The 9,662-nt window shown below is 42.8% G+C and overlaps 1 protein-coding gene across 2 annotated transcripts in view; it reads left to right on the plus strand.

Moving 5' to 3' along the window:
• The first annotated feature begins 6 nt into the window (after positions 1-6).
• Positions 7-9,662, plus strand: part of CUNH4orf19 (chromosome unknown C4orf19 homolog) — a 111,493-nt gene continuing 101,837 nt past the window's right edge. For both annotated transcript variants that reach the window (XM_033758893.1, XM_033758894.1), the window contains exon 1: positions 7-82. The gene's annotated coding sequence lies outside the window, so the exon portion shown is untranslated. The remainder of the gene's footprint in view (positions 83-9,662) is intronic.

The following is a 9,662-nucleotide window of genomic DNA, read 5'->3' on the forward strand; positions in this document are numbered from 1 at the left end:
CCGCGCCAGGCTGCGGGGCGAGCGCGGCGGGCTGAGCCTGGGTTACCCGCGAAGCCATGGGGTGCAGCGACCCCGGCCCCAGGTAGGGACCTCTCCGGCCCTGGAAGAGGAGGGCAGGGCACTGCGGAACTGGGCTGTCGGGTGGGAGACCCCGACTTCTCTCCTGGGTCGATCTCATTTCTAATTTCCTTCTGCCCTGGGGGGAAAGTGTACGGGGCGGGCAGAAGCAATTTAATGACTTCTTCGGGACAACGTGTAATTCAGTAAAGGCGCGGTAAGACAGGCAGAACGGGTCGGGGAGGACTTTTGCAAATACCCAAAGCTAAAAACCAAGAGGCTCGGAAGCTTGGCGTCGCACTGGTTGCATGAAACATATCTTGTTTTAAAACCCTAATTACTGAAATTTCAGCAGTGTCTAAGACCTTGAATTTCAACTGCAAGAGATTTCGACTTGTTTCTGTGTCCCCTCTTCTCGGGTTTAAGCAGCTGAGGGCTTCTGAAAGGAGCGGAGATTGAATTGCAGAGCCCGGGTAGAGGAGCCGCCGGGTTCCTGGGTTCACCTCCCACCCCCGCGGCGGCCGGCGAGGTGCAAACAGTTAAATGGTCACAAGCTGCTAAATATGTAATAATCATGCAAACATCTCCCGGGTCCATCACTTGGATCTCACTGACCTGAGCAACCCTAACGAAGTAAAATCTTTGCAAAACTACCACGAAAGAGTAGCAAGGGGCAGAAATCAACGCTTTTCCCCCAGCACAAAAAAATGTAAAAACTCCGATTAGTGACTTAGTATGTTTTACTTAATATAGATACTTGGTCTGTGAATTTAGAGGAACGTGACGTTACATGGGGTGGTTCGAAACATTCAGAACTAGGCTGTTTCTCTTCTTCCTGTCCCTTGTTTTGGGAGAGAATCACTCAGGGCTCTTCACCCCCCACCCCCGCACCCCCGTGCTTGTGCCTTTTCTGGGTGGTTGGTCCTAAGGACGCTAATGGGAGGAGTGATTGCTGGAGAAAGGAACAGAAGCACAGGAAAGTTGAATGAGAAAGAAACAGAAGTGGCTGCTGTTTTTAAAGATTGTGGATTCCGCATTTACTGTTTCTCCTACCGTTTAGTCTTCATTAATACTGTTTTAAGGAGAAAACAGATGTTAAAGCTTTCTGCAGCTAAACACCTCTGCCTTCTGTACTGATCCCTCGAATAAAACCACTGTCCTGAGGCAAATAATTGAAATAACTTGAAGCTCTGGAGGTAAAGAAGAGTTCCTGGGTTATTTGTACTTCTCTGGAGAGCAGAGAGCCAGTTAGCAGCAAGCTGTGTGGGTCACTGAGGAGAAATGGAGAGACTGATACTGAGAGGGGAAGTGCTGCTTGTTTCTCTTCTTTGTCCTCTCTGTCAGCCCTCTGATACAGCTTCTTCATTTATTCTCCAAGTGTGTGATAAGAACCTACTTCACGTCCCTGGCTGCAGGACCTCATATGGTCAGGGATTCTAAAGATTTAAATATTTAATGATATCCAAAGGAAAATATTCCAATATGAGCTATGTTCCAAAGAACTTTCTTTTGTCTGCAATTTAAAACAACAGAAACTGGCTTATTAACTAAACAGACTCTGTTACCCTAAAAATGCGATAATTCCCCCAACTTCTCACCTAGCATCTCCCTGAGACTAGAATCACAACCTTGCTAAGCTCTGGCCAGAATCCAGTCTCAGCCCAAGGACAGAGCAGCTGGCATCTACTGTGCTCCTAACTTCCTGACCCCTGGTCCTCCAGGAACCCATTCACTATTACTAAGAAAGGAGCCCATTCACTACCTCTAAGATACCAACCTTGCCAGTGCTGGATTCCTCTTTCTGAACTGCATTCCAAATTCTCATACTTATACAACTTCTTGGTTAGGTCGTACGTATAGTACCTCCTGCTTACTGGCATCCTTTTCTGATCATGCCACTGATTATGTGGATGCAGATAGACTTCTGGGGGACCTAGGAATGAAGAATTGGGAGGAGCCAATTGGTCTCTCCCAGGGGAGGGCAGACTTGGAGCCTTCACCTGTCTGTAGGTCATTCAGTTGGTCACTCCATTGGGCACTTTTTACAGTACTTGCTCTTACCATTCTGCCTCCCTAGTTACAGCTTTTTTTTTTTTTTACTATGATTATCCCCAGGATGCTATTGAAAATAAAAAACTGAAAAGTACATGTTATTTACTCATACCCTTTTCGCCTGAGAATATTATGATTGCACCAAAGTTAGACTTTCCCATAGAATTAGAGATCATCAAGATGATACTATCCAAAAACATACTTAAAACACCAAGCTGATGAATATGTGTGTTATGAGACAGATAATTGGAGTAATTCCAAATATAGACTCAGATGATGTCGGACATTTTAGACACTCCTGAGCTGCAATGACTGTCACTAACATAAGACAAAAGGAATAGGTGGTCTCCACTTCTACCAAGAGCAATGAGCCCTCTTCCATGCACAAGTCTCCACACTTAAATGAAACCTTGCTGAGCTTGGAGAGAGCATATGCAGAGATCCAGACACACCAAGCAATTGGCAAGGTGTTGAGGACATAGGCCCTGTCTTCTGGAATCATACAGTCTTTGGAGAGTTTTAAGTAGGGAAAATGATTCTTCTAGATGGTTCACTCTGGCCAAAATGGAAAGAATGACATGGAGAAAATATAAACACGATCAAAGGCAGCTGCTGCTGAAATCTACCAAAGAGGGAGAAGTGAATGGATTCAAAAGATACTTAGGGAAGCAATGGTATTTGTAACTTCAACTGCAGAACACTGTTAGGCAAGTCTAGTCTTTGGTCTTACAGTCCATGTCATTTTTCAAAATACATTTTTCCCAGGTAGCTAAATGTAAGTCACATTTCAGGACAATTCTCTTCCCATTGATTCCACTTACTCTAGAGTTACACATAGTTTGTTTCCATCACAAAACAAACTTCTTTTGATTTAAGAAATAACCACTTGAACATTTTCAACAATCCATTGCTTCTTTATGCAGACTAAGTAGTTGGGCTATTTGAAAAAAGTAGTACCTATTAATATCTCAAAAGTTCTTTGAATCATTTATGTAACATAGGTGATATTCCCACTGTACAGAAGAAATTATTTGCCCTAGGATGTAAAGCTAACACCTAGCATTCAAAGCTAGCACTCAAATTTGTTTGTATGTCTCCCCAATCTACTCCCCCCTCTAAACCAATAGACTTTACAGCTCAAAGTGGGGTCCATGGCCCAGCAGCATCCTGGCGACCAAGAGCTTATTTGAAAGGCAGTAATTTCCAACTTCCTGTCTACTGAATCAAAATCTGTAATTGTTTTTTTCTGGTACCAGGGATTGAACTTGGGACCTTGTGCTTGTGAGGCAGGCAGCAGCACCACTGAGCTACATCCCTGGCCGGAAAAATCTGTATTTTAATGTCTCCCAGATAGCACACAGCTATGGGGAAATCTGAGAAGCCTGCACTGAAGGGAGGATGAGAACAATGACTTGCATTAACATAGACAAAGGAAGGCTGAATGCTTTCTAGGAGCAGAGAACAGCCAGACCACAGGCCCTGAGCCTGCAGTCAGCTCCACTGGTCTCAGGGCCAGTGGTGCATTTCCCAGAGCAGAGGGAAGTAGTGTGAGATGGAGGGCACCCTGTAATTCTGAGGAAGGCTGCTTGTTAGGGAAGCTCAAAAGGAAGGCACAGAGAATGGCTGGATTGAACAGGCAATGGGCACAGTGACCCTAGGTATGAGGTTTCGTAGTCATCTAGGTGTGCTGTGAGCACATCCCAAACTAAGGTTGGAATGAGGACATGGAGAAGAAAGGTCCAATCTGAAAGTCACCTCAAAAGGCCATCGACTTGATGGCAGTTTGGATTCTAAGAGGGGAAAAAAAGAAGAAAGTGAGGTTGGTTCTGGACAGCCATGTTATGAATTGGGTTTCCCATCCTCAGGTGGAAATATTATCTTTGAATTCTTCACTACTGAAAAAGGATACCTTCTGGTAATGGTGGCTTTGTTTGTTTTAAGGCAGGTGCTCTCATCCTGGGAATTATGGCAGTTTTTGGCTGTTGCTTACAGGCAATTCAAAATTGTAATTTAAAATCTGCATAACCATGTAAACAGTGGGCAAGTTTTTTTGGGGGGGATGGGCAATTATTTATAATGCAGCTATTATTTGTGTAGTTCTTGAGTTTATCAGACTTTCCCAACTATTTTGTGACAGCTGTTTGGGTGGCATTATTATGCCCCTTCCAGAGTCCAGAACACTGAGACATGGAGATGTAACCCAGCCAAAATTTGAACCCAGGTTTACCAACTCCAAGCCCAGTCTTCTGTGTTCACTAAAATGGTCTGATATTTTGTTTGCTTTGGGGGTGGAATTATCAAATCAAAGAGCTTTGGTTTGATTTCTTCTTTAGTATACACTGAGCCAAACTCGGAAAGATGCCGAAAGTTTTATATTGGTGATTTTGAAGTAATTATTTCATGGAAACTTGAAAATATTTCATAAAAAAAGCTGTTTTTCTTCCCCACCTAATTTTTAATTTTATTCAATCCATATGTTGATCCAGTGCCAACAAACAGTGTGCACTGTTTGGCACCCCTTTCTTTGGATGAAAAGATTTTGACTTTTTTCAAATTGGTTCTTGTTTTTTAAGCAACTAAGTTGAGGCTTTATAACTAACTGTCCCTAGATGACAGGACTATGGCAAGCAGTCTTCACTTAACCAATAGGAAGACTGAGGCCTAGAGATAGGAGGGCCCTGTTAGAGGACACCTCCATGTTAGGGGCAAGCCTGCAGCTGGGACCCAGGTCTCTGAGGCCCCAGTCCCCTCTCTGACTAAATTACGTCAGAACACTTTTCCTTGTGACGGTGTTTGCTGGTGAGTGACAAGCAATGTGGGGAAACTGAGAGAGCTCGCATTTTAAAACCAAGATGACCAGAGTTAGAATCTGGATTTGGTAGCCACCTGGTATGTCAAAAACGCACCAGCTACAGTCAAGTCTAAAGAAAACCGTAGAACAGATAATTGGCTAGACAATCAAAACTTAGTTTACAGAGTACAATTTATGTACAGGTTCCTTTAAACTTGATGGGACAGGTTTTATGATCATCACTAGGATTTGGTTTTGGTGAAGAGGGCCAAGTGTTCTAGGAGTGACGTAATAAGAGCTTCAGGGATACACTGCAACCTGGACAGAGGCACAGCCTCAGGCCACTGGAACAGCCCTGATCCCTCTGCTTAGAATATGAGACTTGCTTTCTGCAAAAGGAAAGGGCCAGCACTTCCTGGTGCCTCTGCCCAGTGTTGAGCTGTGGCCCTAGAGGGGACAGCCCCATACAGGAAAGTGGAGAAGTCACAGCTCACTGGTGTGGAGCAGAAGAGGTTTTTGTTGTTGTTGTTGTTGTTGTTGTTTTGTACCTTGCCTTGATTCCAGGACTTAACACATTCATGATGTGATTGTAATTCATATGTCTTGCTACCAGGTGGCTCTGAGCCACTGACTATACATGTGTAACTGTCGCATCAGGCGGTGTGGGACAGTCATGCATGTAGCCCAGCAGGAACATGTTAAAGGACCGAAAGGAGTGTTACTTTTATGTAATCCCCTCCCCTCAAAAAGCTAAAGTAGGTGCAAACTCCCAATGATGAATGTCAGCATATTTTATACCTAAAATGTACCAATACAATAAGGGGGGCCCTAAAGTAGCTTTGGAGAGCAAAATTACTGAAATTGCAATCCTTGATAATCATCTTTTAAGAGTGAACTGGATGAACAAAAAGCAAAATAAGCAAACAAAAACTGGAGAATTTACTGATGGATGGGGCACTTTGCAGAGCCCCTAAAGGCAGGTGACTGGGCAAGTCACCAGGACATAAGTCGGAAATCATCAGAGACACCCTCTCCAACACAGATCTCCATGTACACCGTGTGTTTTTTCCCGTTAAATCCTTTGCTCCTACTTGCAGGCACTCAGTGTCTACTTTATTTCATTAGTGCTGGCTCTTTGAAAAGAACTGGGGGATAGAGGTCGTGTCTCTTTCTTCTTTCTTCTGGTCACAAAGCTGTTTGGTTGCCTGGAGTCTCAAAGGAGGAAAAGATGTGACGCCTGCTTAGTGGGGCCTGGCCACTGCAGAAGGGACTGAAATGAGGGCTGACTCCTATCAGGTTTGAATCCTGGCCCTGCTTATCGCTCAGAACCTCAGGAATTTCATCTAATCTCTCTGGATTTCTGTACCCTTATCTGTCACACTGGTAAACTAACTACTTCCTTGAAGGTATATCTACCTAGGAGAGGCTGCACCTGGCAAACGCTTAATAAATCTAATTCTAAGCCCCTGTGACCTCAAGAGCTAGAATATAAAATAAGAAGTGTAAATCAGACTGCAATCATGGGGTCCAGGAGGAAGGGAGGGGTGTCAAGCTTCTGTCTTTCATAACTCACCTCACCTTCACCTGTGATACACCCACAGGAAACAGGAATTTTCAAGCTTGAACACATGGGAGTGTCCCCAAGTTTCTATCGAGATACATTTCCTTATTATGCAATTGTCCACCTTGATACCAGCCCAGTGATAGTTTTAAATGCTTCTGAAATATAACTATGCTTCAGGCATTTATAAAGAACGTTAGGTCAAATGTAATAACAATTCTGTGTTCGTGTCAGTGTGGAAGAGGGTCGGTACAAGGTCCCAGAGTGAGGATTAAGATTAAAGTAGAATTCTTAGGGAAGACTGACTTCTTTTCATGCTGAAATAGTCAGGATAAGAGTGCTGAAACTACAAAAAATTGTAACACAGGGGAAAATGAGAGCTAAGGAACATGACCTTTCCTTGTTCCTTATTCGAGGCAGAATTTTCAAAATAATAAAATTAACATTTATAGTATTTAAAAGAGAGGGCATTGAACTTACTTGGGGTGTTTTATGTATTCTTCACCCTTCATTTTGTGAATTTAGTTGGACTTTTAAAAATATTGTGAAGTATTCTTGCTTTGTAGGGCCCATTCCAGTTAAACTTACTACCACAAAAAGTTTTTTTTTTTTTTTGGGTGGGTCTTATGCTTTTATTATTACTGTTGCATAGAATACAGACTAGATCCTCTTTTATTATACAAGTGTCTGTGCAGGCCAACTACTGTGTCAGGTAGTGGGGATACAAAGATGAATGAAACAGACTTGGACATGGCCTCAAAGGGAGACAGGCATCAGTCCAGGATCTCTGCACACATATAACTCCCTGTCCCGGTGTGGCCTGCAGGGAGGAAGGAACCAAGTACTGCAAGGGGTAGAATGGAGCTATGCCTGAAGGCAGGCCAGTCCCTTGACCAGGAGACATCTGATTAAGATGGGAGGATGGTGTGAGGTCTCAGTAGCCCAGCGATGGAGGAGTGCATTGCATGCTTAGAGAACTGAAGGGGATGGTGTTCCAGGAAGTGCTCTGCACACAAGGAGAACCAGGAGAGACAGGAGGAAGCTGGATCACACAGGACCTCCCCAGCTATGTGTGCTATAAACTGACCTGTGCTTGCTTATCTGGCCCTCTGGAGTTACTAGTCGTTCTTGGTGACTGCTGAAACCTCCAGTGGTGAGGTATGTGATGATATAAATCTTCCTTGCAGCCTTAGCATTTGGCCTTGGGTTTGCCTAAGTAGTAAGCAACAAGTAGTAGCAGGAATGAAAACTGAGCATCCCATTTTGGATGTGTGCTAGGTTCCTCCTGCTCTTTTGGTTTAGTTTCTCCAACAGTATCTTCCCTGAAAAGTTTGTTAAAGGCACAAGTGACTCTCTTGCAAAGGTGGATCTGACCCTCAAATTAAATTTAATTTTGAGCTGGCAGCTGGCCAGGATGGATTTTCACAAAGGAGCACTGGGAAGGGTCCCAGCTTCTGGATGACTACAATCAACCATGCCCATGCAGGAGTGGGAGTGGTACACTGATGTCATTTCCACAGTCAGGCACAGCTCACTTCATCAAGGAAAAATAACTAACACCAATTTGCTAACTAAGAAGTGCTTTGTGTTGATGCGAGATAAAGAAGTGAACAAACCACCTCTGGACTGCAGCCTTCTGATAACATTCTTACTAACCATCTCTAAAGGGTGCCATTTGCTCTGCATGCTAGGGTACAGATCATAAATGCCAGACTATCTGTGCTGGTTAATCTTCAGTCACGTTACAGATGAAACAACCATTGTGCTCACCAGTGTTTATCAAAAGAACAGTGAGACGCTACTGAAGGCTTTAATCCGAGGAGTGATAAGATGTATACGTCTGGCTGCAGGGAAGGAAATGAGAAGGCAGGACTTGGAGACAAGGAGAGTTTGAAGGGACTGCTGCGCAGGAAGATGTGGACTTTCCACTTGAGTAAAGCAGAAGCAATTAGATGGTGAGAAGTGGACAAGTTATTAACATGTAAGGTGAGAGCACCATGACCTGGCGATGAATTAGAAATGGGAAGTCAGGAGAAGGGATCAAGCTGGAATTTCAGTACCTGCATGTGCAAGGAGTTTTGTCACAGTGTTGTCATTAAAAATAAAAAAGCAAATGAACAAAAAAAATGGATATGTCACCAATATACATTAGTTAAGTACAATTTATAGATATAGTATATTACTCTGCACTGATTAAAAAATGAGATGCAATGATATAAGGGAAAGTATTCAGGATAAGAATTTGTGGAAGAAAAGTGCACTTAGTGTTTCATTTTAATAAAATGTTAATTATTATAATTATTTTGTGTTTCATTTTAATAAAATAGTAATGACTATAGTTAGTACCTAATATAAAATATCTGGAAGAATAAATTCCGAACAGAGAAGAATAGAGAGGACAGGGCCATTTGCAGTCTGTATTTGACCTTTCTGTACTCTGGACTTTTTGCTGTCTCTCTGTGTTTTTGTAATAATAAAAAAAAATTAACAGAAAATGAGCCAACCACGCTGGATGTACTTGCATCTACCATGAAAGACTCCTATCACTGTATCTCAAAATGATTTCTCTCTCTTCTGAACAAAGAATGTTAAATCCAAAAGGGCTGTAGAGATTACTTAGTTCAATATTCCCATCTCGCAGATTAAGAAACAGAGATCCAGAAAAAATGGCGTGGCTAAATTCACATGGCCCTAAATTGATAGAACCAAGACTAGGGCCCAGAAATATGCATTCTTTCTAGTACAAACTCGGTCTTCTCTAGCACTCCCTGTATCTGTGGATAATAATTTGGCTTTTATTAGACTGTCAAGTAAATGGACTTGTTTTTCTCCTCCAAGAAGCAATGCACTCAAACCTGGAAAGTCACTATGGTGTTTAACATATAGTATAAAGCACTCATTAAAACAATTGACAGACTTTGGTTACTCTTCAGATCCAAGGCGCAAAACTAAAATTCAGAGAAGAAAGACTCCCACATTTCTCTTGCACTCACAGAGTTCTCCCAGTCTTTCCATCTGTCTGTGTCTCTGTCTCCCTTCCTCCCCGCACAGAATAAATTAGGGTCACTTACTTGATCAGATGCACTGAGGAATTGGACTTTCTTTTTTTTTTCTCTCTCTCATTGAGCTTATTGGTACATTTTAGGTATACAGTACAGTTCCATTCATCCTTGGGATCCTGTACCTTACATGACAGGTCTT

This window comes from Fukomys damarensis, unplaced genomic scaffold, assembly GCF_012274545.1.
Source record: "Fukomys damarensis isolate Sample0158 unplaced genomic scaffold, DMR_v1.0_HiC HiC_scaffold_35, whole genome shotgun sequence".
NCBI lineage: Eukaryota > Metazoa > Chordata > Mammalia > Rodentia > Bathyergidae > Fukomys > Fukomys damarensis.